The sequence below is a fragment of the Hemitrygon akajei genome, unplaced genomic scaffold (assembly GCF_048418815.1).
Source record: "Hemitrygon akajei unplaced genomic scaffold, sHemAka1.3 Scf000100, whole genome shotgun sequence".
In the NCBI taxonomy this organism is placed as follows: Eukaryota; Metazoa; Chordata; class Chondrichthyes; order Myliobatiformes; family Dasyatidae; genus Hemitrygon; species Hemitrygon akajei.
Window position 1 is genome coordinate 1,485,044 of NW_027331986.1, and position 14,383 is coordinate 1,499,426.

A 14,383-nucleotide genomic window follows, 5' to 3' on the forward strand; every position below is an offset into this window, starting at 1 on the left:
CCCATCGAGACTATGCCGACCACAGTGTACACTTAGATGGTGCTAATTTCCTGTGTTGGACCCATTTCCCTCCTGGCCTCTTCATTCCATATTCACATCCCAACTGCTTCTGGAATTATACAATCGTGCCTGCCTCACCCACTTCCTCTGGCTGCTCCCTCCACATCATCACTAAACTCTGCATGAAACCGTTGCTGCTCGTGTTGGTTTTGCAATCTATATACCACTCCTCTGCCCATTTAGATCCGCTATAAGCTACGATAGTCTTCACCGTGAGTACCATCTACTAATTTTGCGTCATCCACGAACTGACCAGTCAAGCCTTGTGCACCTGCATTCACTTCATTGCTATCAACTAACAAATATCAAATGTTACAACTTGTAGCTTGGCGGTACACCACTAGTTACCCGCCTTCGCTCTCAGGAGAAACCTTCAACCATCACTCTTTGCTTGCTACCTTTAAGGCAATTTTTGAATCCATCTAACTTTCTCTCTCTGTACCGCATGGGACCGTATCTTCCAGACCAATCTGTCATGAGGTACTTTGCCAAAGGCTTTACTGGAGTTCAATGTACAACATCCACTCCCCCACCCTCATTAATAATCTTCTTGAAAAACCTTAAAAAGTATTGTTGAACACAACTTTCCATGCACCATGCCGTAGTGATTCCTGATCAGTCTCTGTCGATACAAATGTTAGTAGATATTCTGTGTGTGACTGGTCCATACTGTGGAAAATTATGTCCCGCACCTGCCCTTCCATTTTCTCCACTCACCATCAAAAAGCCAAAATGGCAACCCATAGTAAGATTATGCTTCTCCAGATGCTCAAATTTCCTATCTCTAAGTATCCACTCCAAGGGTTTGCCCACCCCCGATGTAACACTCTCTGGTCTATCATCCCCAAGATTTAAAACCATTGGGTTTATTGAATTACATAACAACATTTGACAGCCTCCAATCATGTGTTACTATCCCTGTGGCCAGAGAGGATGCAATGTTCATTGTCAATGCCCTGTAATCACCCCTCACTTTCTGTAGTAACATGGTGTTTATTGGTAGATTGAACAACATCACTTTCTTAGCAGAATGGCAATATTATGCGATCATCACAATCACTGTCCATCTCATTGGTAACTCTGAATCAAAGCATTCATTAAGCACGTCACCTATCACTGCATCGTCCAGGCATGTTTCCATCTTTGCTCCTGAGTATCCTACCCTCAGCTATTCCTCTTCCACTTCTTCACCTACATGTAGAATGCCTTGGGCTTTCCTTTATCCTACTTCCCAAGAACTTCTCAAGTTCCCTTTGACTTCTATGTCGCTTCTTAAGTTCCTTCCAGGATACCATATAATTCTCTAGAGCCTCGCTTGAATGTTGCTTACTGTACCTAAATAATGCTTCCTTTTCCCTCTTGCTTAAATGTTCTCATCCCTTGTGAACCACGGTTCGTTTATATAAACATTCTTTCACTGTGTGTGGAACAAATCTACCCCGAACCACATTCAAGTGTTCCTGAAACAAACTTCTCAGTTCCATCTTGCATTTCCCTTGGAGAATGTTTTCCCAATTTACACCCCCACAAGATGCTTCGAATACCATTGTAACTATCCAACCACTGGTTAAGTACTGCCTCGTATCGTCTGCTACTATCCTTGTCCATGACAATGATAAAAGTTGGGGTGTTATGGTCTCTATCTCAAAAAGGTCACCCATCGTGACATCTGTCACCTGACCAGCATCATTGCCTCATACTAGATACAGTATGGCAAATCCTCCAGTTAGCCCATCCACATACTACGTCAGGAATCCTTCCTGGAAGCACAATGCATTCTGCCCCATTGACACATTTTGGAACAAGGAGGTGGGATCAACATCAGGAAAGTTGAGATCAATAATGATAATAACCTTGTTGTTTTTGCACCTTTCCCAAAACTGCCAAGTTATCTGCTCTCATTATCCTAGTGGCTTTGGGGGAGGCCTGTAGAATACTTCCAGAATGATAGCCCCCTTCCCTTTTCTGATTTCCACCCACATTGATGTCCTCTGTTTATGTAACTATCATATGATTCCTAATTAATAAAGACAATTCTCCGCCTTTCACCCCCCCCCCCCATATGTATTATGAAACAACTAAAACTTGGAGCATCAAACACTAATCCTGCCCTTGTAACAGTCTGGTCTGTGTAATGGTGATGACATGTACCATCCATGTTCTAAGTTACTCGTATTCTTAATACATATTGTATTGAATTAAAGACATTTCCGAATGACTACATGATGCCCTGTCCACAACAGATCCTTCCACAGTCTCTGTAAACTTCGCATCTACCTTTACATCAACTCTTCTATTATCTGACCAAACATTCTGGTTCCCATCCCGCAACGACTGAGTTTAAACTAACCCTGGCAGCTCCAGCAGTCCTGGCTGCAGGGACATTTATTCATCTCAAGTACAGATATAACCCATGCCTTTGGTACAGGGCCAAATGGTAACATAACTTCATTATAAATCCTAAATATGCTTAATCACAGATTCGTAGGTTCTGACAATTTATTAGTAGAAAAGTACTTGATGGCGACAGGGTATACAAATGTAAGTTATTGGTTGGCATTTGCTAGTTAAGACTGAAATGTGGTGTTGGACATTTGGCTTCAAGAGGGTTTGCGGAGGCTTGTGTGACAATATACTCGAGGGCAAGTATATTGTTGCAGATTGCAATAGACAGAGGAGTCAATGATACGTTGCTGTAGTTCACGGTAATTCCACATTTCTGCAATCACTAGAGCAGGAAAAAACTGCGCCCTCTTATAAAGGGAGGAAATTCTCAACGCATTTTGAGATTATTGTGACGTAACACAGCCAAGCAAGGAAACAGCAGAACTGATAAGAGTTTGAAATGAGTAAACAATATGAGGGAATGTGCGTGGCTTCCCAGAGTAATTAGCAAATCTGCAGTGAGTGCAAATGGGTCTGACAGATGCATACTGGTAATCCGAGGCTTATTCAGTCCCAGTCCAGCTATTTCCTACCTTCCTTGATACAGAAATGTAATGTCTAAAGGACCAGTGTTTGGGTAAATAAGACTCACCAAACGTTCTCCTGACTGAATCAATGGAGATGCCAAGTCAGATGGGTTATCTCGATTTGCTGCTCTTCGTCTTTGGGCTGGTTCATTGTTGCTGTTCACTCATCTTCAGTTGTGATTTTCTTCCTGTCGTGGGCTTTTCTTCCAATAAATCTCACAGGTCAGGTCTTTTTTTAACCATAGAGATAATGAAGCATGTTACTCATACAAAGCAGAACAAAGAATTAAACTTATTGGAACTTCAACTCATATATAATGATGCGAGTGAAGAAATCTGTAACTGCCCCTCACACTTTCCAAAGCCTGACATGGGATACAAAGAAACACACACAAAATTGCTGGAGGAACTCATCAGGCCAGACCGCATCTGTATGTCGACTCTACTCTCTTCCATAGATGCTGCCTGACCTGCTGAATTCCTCCAGCATTTTGTGTGTGTTGCTTGGCAGCATCTGAAGACGTTCTCTTGTTTGTGATGGGACACAAAGAAGTCATCAGTCAGTCATGGTATAAGATACAAATCATAATGCATAGGAGTAGAATTAGGTGATTCGGTCATTCTAGTCTGCTCCTAAATCAATCATGGAGGATTTTTTTTCCAACACCGTATTCTTGCTTCCCTGCTATAGCACACAACCTATTTAGCAATCCAGAACATGAATATACCCAACGACAGCCTCCACCAAATTCCACAGATCAACCAACATTTGGCTAAAGTAATTGCTCTCGTCTCAGTTTTAAAGTGAAGCTTCTTTATTCTGAAGCGGCACTCTCAGATCCCAGACTCCCCGTCTAATCAAGACACCCTCTCCATTTCCACTACAACCAAACTTCTTGTCATTCAGTCGGTGTAAATAATCACCCCCGTCCTAACCCGCCAACCATTTGAACTCCACTGAACACAGGCCCAGGGCCATCAAATGCTCCGCATGCATAATGCTTATCATTCCTCGGACTATTCTCTGAACCTTGTTATCAACAACTGTACTGAATGCATTTCCGGGGGGAAAAAACAGGACAATTGATACCAGGATAATGTACTGGAGAAAATTCTCAATGCATTTTGAGATTATCGCAACCTAACACAGCCAAGCAACGAAACAGCAGAACCGATAAGAGTTTGAAATGAGCAAGTTATGTGAGGGAATGTGTGTGGCTTCATAGAGCTGGGATGCTGACAGCAATTAGCAAATCTGGAGTGATTGCAACTGACGTAACTGGCACTTCTACATTTATTCAGTCCCGCTCCAGCTATTTCCTATCTTCCTTGTTACAGATATGTAATGTCTGAAGGACCAGTGTTAGAGTAAATGAGACTCACCAAACTTTCTCCTGACTGAATCAATGGAAACTCTGAGTCAGAATGGTTCTCTCCAGTTGATGCTCTCAGTCCTCGGGCTGGTTCACTTGTTGCTGTTCCCTTGTCCTCAGTCATGGTTTGCTTCCATTTGTGGGCTTTTCTTCCAGTAAATCTCTCACTGTAGGTCTATCTTTAACCAGAGAGATGATGAAGCACGTTAACAACACAAAGGAGAACTAAGCATTAAACTGAAATTTAAATCTTGAACGCATAAATAATGATCCGAGTGAAGAAATCTGGAACTGTCCCTCACACTTTACAAAACCTGACATGGGATACAATGGAACACACACAAAATGCTGGAGGAACTCATCAGAACAGGCAGCATCTGTACGTCAACTCGACTCTCTTCCATAAATGCTGCCTGGCCTGCTGAATTCCTCCAGCATTTTGTATGTGTTGCTTCGCAGCATCTGAAGATTCTCTCTTGTTTGTGATGGGATACACATACCGGAGCTCAGTCATGGTATAAGATACAAGTCATAATACATAGGAGTAGAATTAGGTGATTCGGTCATTCTAGTCTGCTCCATAATCAATTGTGGAGGATTTTATTTCCAACACTGTATTCTTGCTTCCCTGCTATAACACTCAACCTCACAATCCAGAACATGAATATACCCAACAATAGCCTCTATCATCCACTGTGGCATCAAATTCCACAGATCAACCAACATTTGGCTAAAGTAATTTCTCTCGTCTCAGTTTTAAAGTGAAGCTTCTTTATTCTGAGGCTGCACTCTCAGATCCCAGACACTCCGTCTAATTAAGACACCCTCTCCATTCCCACGTATCCAGGCTTGTTGTTATTTAGTTGGTGTAAATAATCACTCCCACACCCCCCCCCCCCACAACCACCATCCCTTTGAACTCTACTGAACTCAGGCCGAGGGCTATCACATGCTCCACATGCATACTCATCATTCTCCGACTTATTTTGTGAACCTTGTTATCAACAATTGTACTGAACACATGTCCAAGATTAAAAGGACAGACAACTGGTACCAGGATAATTTATAGGGAAAAGCTCTGATTTCTTTACTGTTCTACAATCACAAAACGAGTGTAGCTGCACTGCTCCATTCGCAGAAAATTTAACATGTTCCAGAGTGCATGTAATAAAGAGAAACTGGAATCACTAGAAATGCTCAGCAGGTAAGGAATTTCCGTGGGGAGAGGACCAAGTTGACAATTCGGTTTCCTAACCTTTCGTCAGAATGGATTCAAATATTACCCAATTTTTACTGGAAATCTTGGGTTGTTCTTCTTGGAGCGGTGGAGACTGAGGAGAAATCTGTTAGAGGTTTGTAAGATTATGAAAGACATTGATAGAGTAGACAGGGAGTATCTCTTCGCTGGTTAGACATGTCCAATACCAGAGGACATGCATTGAAGGTGTGAGGGAATAGATGCAAAGGGAATGTGAGGGTAAGATGTTTTACTCAGGGAGGGAGTGGTGAATGCATGGAATGAGCTGCCTGTTATGGTGGTGGAAGACAATACATCGGAGTCTTTGAAGACACGTTTAGATAGGCACATGGGTGTGAGGAAGATCGAGAGGATATGGATATTGTGTAAGTCGGACGGATTAGTTTTTTTTTGGGGGGGGCTTGATATCTTTTTTAGCTGGTTTAGCACACCATTGTGGCCGAAGGAACGGTTCCTGTGATGTACTGTTCCATGTTCTGTTCTATCTCCAGCATCTTGAGTTTCACTTTGACTCCTGCTGGCAGATAGACAGGTGAGAGTGAGGGGGAATTTCCAAATGTGAATTGAATTCTGAAACCCTGGTCTATTTCTACTGGTGCAATCACAAAACAACATGTTTAATCACAGGCTCACCCTGTGAGGGACAGAATGGAAATTCAATTCCCTGCTTTTCTTCCAAAGGAACTATAGAGTCAAATATCTGAGCACAGAACAGAAATACTAACAGATCATTTCATAAACCCGGGAAACTTGATCCCCGAATTAATTTTATCTGGTTAAAAAAATAGTGGCATCTATCCCGGGACCCAACCTCACTGGGTCACAACCCACACCGAGAGTTTAGCACATCTTTCCCATTTTCCACATTGGGTGGCATCAACACAGATTCAACCTGATAGTTTTCAACCAAATTTCCCAGTTCCACTCAACTGCGCTTCCCAAGAGACTTAACCCCTTCCAAAGCAATGTACTAAAAAGCTAAAAACGAAATGAATATTCAACAGATAAAGATCATCTGTGGAAAAATGATTTTTCAGGTCCAACACCCTGTATCGAAATGGCTTTGAACATTTTTTTGATTTGATTTCAGGTCTCCAGCATCCAGTGTTTTTTTTTTAATAAACAGCTGCTCACAGACAGGCGATGGTGAGTGTGAATTTCCAAACACGGTGAGGATACTGAACCCGCGGTAGATAACCAACGATGCAAACACTGAACAGCTCACTCCACGTACTCACTGCCTCTGTGTATTTTGTTATGAACCCCGTCACTGGGTGTCTTACCAGCAAAGATAGAAGTGTCCGTTGGTGTCTGGTGGTACTATTTTCAACAGTGTTTAATAGTAAAAATATACAAAACAATATCAATGCAAATATACAGATAATATACTAAACCTAATATACTAAACCTAGCAATACTAAACCTAAAAGTGTGGATATAATAGTAATCAATACTAAAACAAGCACTATCGTTGTCTAGGGGATAATGAATTGTCAGATGGAAATATAAAGTTCAGCTCTTTTCATGCAGACTGCGGTAGTTGTCGGTCGATGTGTTGCACTTGGAGAGAGAGAGAGAGAGAGAGAGAGAGACGAGAGAAAGAGAGTGCTCAAACAGTAACAGCTATGGTCATTGCCAACCTTCCTTTATGATTTCGATCCGTCGATGTGTCATTGTTGTGGCCATTCAAATGTGACCCCTCCGTCCTTTAGCTAGACCGTTCTTCCGTGGTGGACTCGTCACCCAGGCAAGGGTGGACACACACGCAAGCCCCCACCGGCCTCGCTATAAAACACTGAGTTAAAATTTACCGACCCTTCGTTCGGTCTCCGATGTCCCACCCTGTCTCGTGGGTTTCTGATGCTCACTAGCGTTTCTCCTGTGCGTCTGAGGGATGTTACCCCGGACCTCACTTTTATCCCCACTCACGGGGTCTCAGGTGTCAATCAGGTTTGAATGACGTAACCCATCAAACCAGCCCACTCTGGCTGTTCCCTGAGGGACTTCAATGAACAGAACAGTACCAAGTAACCAATCCTTCTCCAAAAGACAATAGCATTAAATCTCCTCTTTTGTCAGTAGGAGACGTTCCTCCTTAGCTGTGTCTCTTAGCTGTCTCTCTCTCGCTCTCATTCTCTTTCATGAGCTGTTATCAATAACAACTGCCCTGGCAGATTTCCTTTTGTCTCTCTTACTTCCTCGGTAGCAGCATCGAAATAGTAGTGATTTGCGATTCTCCAAAAGGGGGGGGGGGCGGGGCAGGGGCCACTCTGCACCCTTCTGCCTATCAGAGTTATTCATCCTTCGTATGAATTGAGATTAACTCGCAGGTCTATTTGATCTCTCTGCGCTACTGTATCTGTGCCCTTCAGTTCGGACTCACTAAACCTGGGAAACGAACACTGGTGTATGTGGCTGGGCATCAAGGGTTTATAGACTACGTAAGGCTTGACTGTACCAATGATGCCCCCCTCCCTGGCATTCCAAACACAAGCCAGACAGGAAAGCCACTACCCTCACAGCTGAGCATCCAATGTCGGTAACAGCAAAGTTAATGAGGACTCTGGCCAGAAAGCGTCCAGGCTGAGCTCGCAGAAAGAGTGTACATGTGCACATTGATGTCTTCACAGCTATCGTCAACACTTCACTCATCCAGGCTGCTGTTCCCACGTGCTTCAAATCAACCACCATTATCCCTGTACCAAGGAACCCTACATATTCGGAACAAAGTGACCTACTGCCCAGTGGAGTTGTCGCCAATCAGCATTAAGTGCTTTGAACGGCTGATAGTGGCACATATCAAAAATTCCAATCCTTGTTCACTGGTCACTCACCAGTTTGCTTACCGACTGAATCGCTAAGTGGCAGATGGCATTGCATCTCTCATTCTCCTTGGCCTGACATGCCTAAAAAAAGACAATTAGGTCAAAATGTTGTTTCTGGATTTCATTTCGGCATTCAACGCTGTTGTCCCACAAACCTTGGTGAACAAATTCCCATGCCTCCGTCCAAAGACACCACTGTGCAACCGGGTGGTGGACTTTCTAACCAACAGACGACAGACAGTCAGGGTGCACAGCTGGTTCTGTCTTCCCATCGTCGTCAACCTCTGTGACCCTCAGCCTTGTGCTGAGACCATTGCTGTCCACTCTGCTCACACGATTGCAAATCCAAACTCCCAAGCAAGTCCGACCTGCCATCAAGCACATATTCACAGAAAAATGGTGGAAAAGTACCATAATATCATTAAAGGTCCCACACACCCTGGTCAGGGACTGTTTGTCCCACTCACATCAGTCCATCAGGGAAGAGGCTACATAACATCCACGCCAGTGCAATCATCCTCGAAACAGTTATTTTCCCCTTTTTGAATAGTAAAGAAAACTATTGAGGCTTGGTCGACCTCATTAAATTGGTTTACAATCAGTCTGTAGTCATAACATTTCTTGTAAACATAGCAGGAGTAAATTGGCCACTACCCCACCGAGCCTTCTGCCCCAAGTAGTGAACTCATGGCTTTCGTTCCGCAATGCCGCCGGTTGCTTTCTGTAAGTGGTCACACTCCCCCCCCCCCCCCCCCACTGTTTGCTGTGTATCGAGCCTTTGAACAGAAACAAAGTCTTTGCTTCTACAGGACTTTCAGGAGATCAGCTCTGAAAGACCCAGAATAAACACACTCTCAAAGAGAGAACAACGAACATTTATCGGAAACGGCAAGTTCTGATAAAAGGGAACTCATGTTGCCTGAACAGCTTTTCGCGCGCTAGCTTTGCAATTGTAACACCCGGTTAGAGAACTGTTCCAAATCTCAAACATCTCTTGCAGACTCTCTGGTGTTCACTCCTTTCGTAGCATCATTTCCCTGCTAACATTGATTTACAATAACACCCACTTTGCATCATTTCTACCTTTATATCAAAATTCTCGTGGCGAAAGGGGTGCAGTAGTAGGGTATATAAACGTGAATTCTGCAAACACACTGTAAGCCAGAGAATGGGGTCTGAGTGCAACTGTGAGCGAATAATCACAAATGTCATTCATGAATTATCAGACTGGAACAACGTGACACTTCCTGTTCCGGGGGGAAAAGGAAGAGGTAATTCACCGAATGAAAAATAATTAGTATAATTTAGAAAAAAATACCAGGTCATTCGGCAGATTCCCACATCGGAGGTTGGTCAAGAAGCTTCAGTGGCTTAACGTTAAGGAAGCGATGGTAACATAGCTTCGGCATCGGCTTCCTGGGAGAAGCCAGTAAGCGGTAGAAAATGTTTTGGTCCTCTGACCGGAGACCAGTGACTAGTGGGGTTCCTCGGGGATCGCTGCTGGGTCCATTGTTGCTTATAAGCTCTGTTAGAACTCTGGTTGATTTAATTACTGCAATGTTTGTTTTTGGTTCAGAGACAGGTAATTTGGATGAGTGATAGTCCGTACTTTTTAAATTGTTTTACAATAACTCTGGAGTCAGAGCTTTACTGTAACTATACCACGCATAAATCGGCCACTCATCCCATCCAGCCTTCTACCCCGTGCAATAAAATCATGGTTTTCGCTCCGCAATCCCGCCTGCCGCCTGCCTCTTTCTGTAACCGGTCACACCACCTTTTTACTGTCTGCCGTGGCCTTGAAAGGAATCAAAATCTTTGCTGCTACAGGATGTCAGCGTGATCATTTCGAAACACCCACAACAAACACAGTCTCAAACATCTGAAATGACAAGTATTGGAAATTGAAATCGTGTTGTCTAAACAGGTTTTTCAAACGCTTACATTGAAAACGTAAACCCTGGTTAGAGATCTGTTTTTAATCTTGACATAAACTGTGGAAAATCTCAATGGCGCTGACAGGAAACTGCAGGATCACAAATACAATCGCTGACAGAAGGGGGTTAAAATGGAGCGAATGAGCTATTGATCACGAATCCAAAACACAGAATGATTTGAAATAAATAAATATAAATAAATAAATATCGGAAGCTGAATTATTCCCACCTAATTCACCAAGAATGTTCAGTCTCCGTGTGGATATATTTTCAAGTCGTTTTCTTCCAATTTCATATCAGACAATCAGACGGACTTCAGTTAGTAGCTGCGGGGGAGGGGCCGGGTTGCTGGTCGGTGAGACTCACAGCGCGGGTTTCTCTGTGTCAAGCTGCTGCCTGTCCGCAGGGCGGATTCTCTGCTGAAACCAAACAGACCAGTTCGACACTCCACTTCAACTGCACCAAGTTGCCTTAATATTGTATTTAATTCTGTTACAGAAAATAAAGCAACAAACACCAGATGGTAGAGAAAAAAAGAAGTCCCACAGTGTCTGCAATCTGAATGAATATTTGTTGCAATTGCTACCAGAGTTTGTGAGATTCCAGCATTTAATTTTACCCCAAACTCCCATCATTTGTAATTTTAATATCATATTTTGTGAGTTAATTAAATAAATTGCTCTGTGGCATTCTCCACTGCGACGTCCCGGACAGTAAAACAGTAAAATTTCACGGTCGGTCTGTTATTCTGAGTGGTGAGTTTTTATTGTGTGTGTGTGTGTGTGTGTGTGTGTGTGTGTGTGTGTGTGTGTGTGTGTGTGTGTGTGTGTGTGTGTGTGTGTGTGTGTGTGTGTGAGGAGGGGGGGCGGGGGGGGAGGACAGAGAGAGAAAGAAATCGGAGAAGGGACCCGGCCCCTACCCTGTGGGACATTTTGGATATTATTATCCGTGAGCAAGGTTCATCTGCACTGACTCAGTACAATAGAAAATGTGCATGACTGAAGGTGACGACGTCGTTTCTTTTAATGCATTTGGTCAATAACTAGTTCATTGAACTTGTCAGAACTCCCTTCTCCCCTTGTTCGCTCACAGTCCGAACAATAGCCGAGCCCCGCTGTAAACGCTCACTGATCTGCAAAATCGGAGACAACATTTACCTCTGACGTTGATACCGGACGGAGTTCAGCGCGGTCCTGGATAGCCGATCATGCACCGAGAATTCAGTCGGTGCTGCTGCTCCCGGGGCGATTCGGTTAGAATGCGTTAGTCGCTCGTTACAGATAGGCAGGTCCGGATGATCCGGGGTAAATGAAGCCGTCCGCAGTTCTGATCCCACACCTCCTCACCAGCCTAGTACAGGTCGGTCAGTGGGAGGAGAGGGGACTAGGACAAATACAGCAAAAACAGACAGAATTACAGAGGCTGTGTGAACGCTCCCTCACGGTCGCAAGAAGTTTCTGTCTGGATTTCCGTGTCGATCGCACTTTTCCAACTCGCTGGGCGGAGCTTCTCCGGTTTAGCCAGCCAATCCCAGGCTGTGATTTGATCCAGACAGGTTGAGGCTCCACCCTCTTTGTCAACGCGGCTGTCCGCTGCGGGGCGAATTTCAGCTCAAACACTCCACACCCAGCACAGCTATTTCGAGATCAAATTATTTAAGGCGTTTCAGAGGGGGGAGGATTAATGAAGGAGGGGTGGCGTTACCAGTCAGAGAAAATGTCACGGCAGTGCTCCGTCAGGACAAATTGTAGAACCCGACTAATGAGGCATTCTGTGTGGAAATGAGAAATAAGTAAGTTATGGCCACGGTAATGGGGCGATACTAAAGACAACCCGACAGTCCCGGGGATTTAGAGGAACACATTTGTAAGATCGTATATTGCTGCAAGAAGCTTAAGGTTGTTACACTTGGTGATTTTAACTTTCCACATAATGACTGGGAATCTCATATTGTAAATGGACCAGGTGGGATAGTTTGTCAAGTGTGTCAAAGAACTTTTCCTTCATCAGTACGCAGAAGTCCCAACAGTAAGCTTGCAATACCGAATCTGCTATGAAGGAATGAGGCAGGGCAGGGGACAGAAATTTGTGCATAGCAACACTTTGCATCCAGTGACCACGATGCCAATAATATGCATCTAAATATACAGAATTGGAGAAAGCACAATTTTGATGGTGTCAGAATGGATCTGGCAAGTGTGGATTGAGACAGGCTGCTGCTTTGTGGCGTAAGTGTACTTGCAAGGTGTGATGCCTTCAAAAACGGAATTTGGAGACTACCAGCTTGCAAGTGCCTGGCAGAATGAAAGGTAAGGATAACAAGCGTAGGCACCTTGATATGCAAGAATTATTGAGGCGCCGGTTAAAGGAAGAAAGGAGGTGCATGGCAGAGAATGGCAAGTTGGATCAAATGAGATTCCTATGGAGTATAGTAAGTGCAAGAAAAGAAATCCGGGCAGCTAAAAGAAGGCATGAAGTTCCTCTGATAGACAAGGTGAAGAGAGTTATTGAGAATTCCACAAACAGGATCCGAGCAAAAGGATTGCAACGGATAAAACTGTATCACTGAAGATCAGAATGATCAGAATAGATCACTGAACCTACTTCTTCAGGCGGGATCTCTCCCACTCCGGGGTCCGGCAGCAAGACGATGGACAAGCGGTCTCCTCCTGCTTCTCAAACATACATCAGACACCGGCTGCAGAAGACGGTTCACAAACGCCCCCAACTTCCCTCAGAGGGAAATGGAGATAAATAAAAAAGGGGGTCATTTAGTTTGCAGTTTGTTCCACTTTGACAGGAAGTTCAGAACGGAAGCGGGAGACCCGTCTCCCAGGTGGTACCACCCTCTCGGCTGGTCCGCCTCTGCAGTTGGGTGTAACCAGTGATTGACATCTCTTCGCATCAATGAAAATAACGTAGTTTGTAAATACTCTGTTGATAGTGACGGTGGGGGTGGAATGACGTGATTGTTACCTCAGCCGTTAACACATCTCAAAGCCAGCCAGGCAGTGCAGTTGAGTGAACTCGGCCTTTTCTCCTTGGAGAGATGGAGGATGAGAGGTGACCTGATAGAGCCATATAAGATGATGAGAGGCATTGATCGTGTGGACAGTCAGAGGCTTTTTTCCCCCCCAGGCCTGAAATGGCTACAACGAGAGGGCATAGTTTTAAGGTGCTTGGAAGTCAGTACAGAGAAGATGTCAGGGGTAAGTTTTTTTACGCAGAGAGTGGTGAGTGCGTGGAATGGGTTTCCGACGACAGTGGTGGAGGCGGATACGATAGGATTACTTAAGAGATTCCTGGATAGGTACATGGAGCTCAGAAAAATAGAGGGCCATGGGCAACCCTAGGTAGCTCTAAGGTAAGGACATATTCTGCAGAGCTTTGTGGGCCGAATGGCCTGTATTGTGCTGTAGGCTTTCTATGTTTCTACGTGTGTGACGTAAAGTACCACACTCGTGTCGTCAGATCTTGGTGTGGGAGAGACTTGTTTTTTAAAACACCTGGATGGCCATTTATTCTTTTTTCAATCAATCCTGGGATTCATCCGGCTGTGCCGTTGTTGGAGTGGGCAGCGTGCTATTTGTCTTGAGTTTGGTCACAAAGTCCCGACTGATTTGGAAGAACTATCTCGGCTGATCTGATTTCGAGTAGATTAATCAGTGCAGTATTTCGCTGTTCAGTATTTGGAAAAACATCGGTTCTACAAATGTAAACCAGAATTGCCAGAGGGGTCCACACACAGTGTATTAGTCACCAGAAAACCTCTCGTCCCTGCAGTCTTTGTCTCCTGGTAAACTCAACACCCTGACAATGAGGACCATAGATACCCCTTCCTCTCAGAGTCAGGGAATCACTCAGACAGCTGATCGCTGAGAGGAATTATGTTTATTAATTGTTAAAATTCTCCCAGAGACAGACAGATGGAGTTGATGTGGAGATCGGGAGTGTCACA

General features: G+C 44.2%; 2 protein-coding genes across 5 annotated transcripts in view; one reads left to right on the top strand and one right to left on the bottom strand.

The window, feature by feature from the left end:
• LOC140723084 (NACHT, LRR and PYD domains-containing protein 3-like) overlaps nucleotides 1-14,383 on the top strand; it is a 767,011-nt gene that overhangs the window by 212,669 nt on the left and 539,959 nt on the right. The window lies entirely within an intron of this gene.
• Nucleotides 1-14,383, bottom strand: part of LOC140723112 (NACHT, LRR and PYD domains-containing protein 3-like) — a 55,055-nt gene that overhangs the window by 37,347 nt on the left and 3,325 nt on the right. The window contains exons 1-4 of one of the 4 annotated variants that reach the window (XM_073037740.1): nucleotides 11,583-12,160; nucleotides 8,498-8,569; nucleotides 4,416-4,584; nucleotides 3,098-3,261 (exon numbers count right to left, since the gene is read on the bottom strand). The gene's annotated coding sequence lies outside the window, so the exon portion shown is untranslated. Of the gene's footprint in view, nucleotides 1-3,097; nucleotides 3,262-4,415; nucleotides 4,585-8,497; nucleotides 8,570-10,654; nucleotides 10,771-11,582; nucleotides 12,161-14,383 lie in introns of those variants that run through there. The other 3 variants (XM_073037741.1, XM_073037742.1, XM_073037739.1) reach the window with 3 other exon arrangements.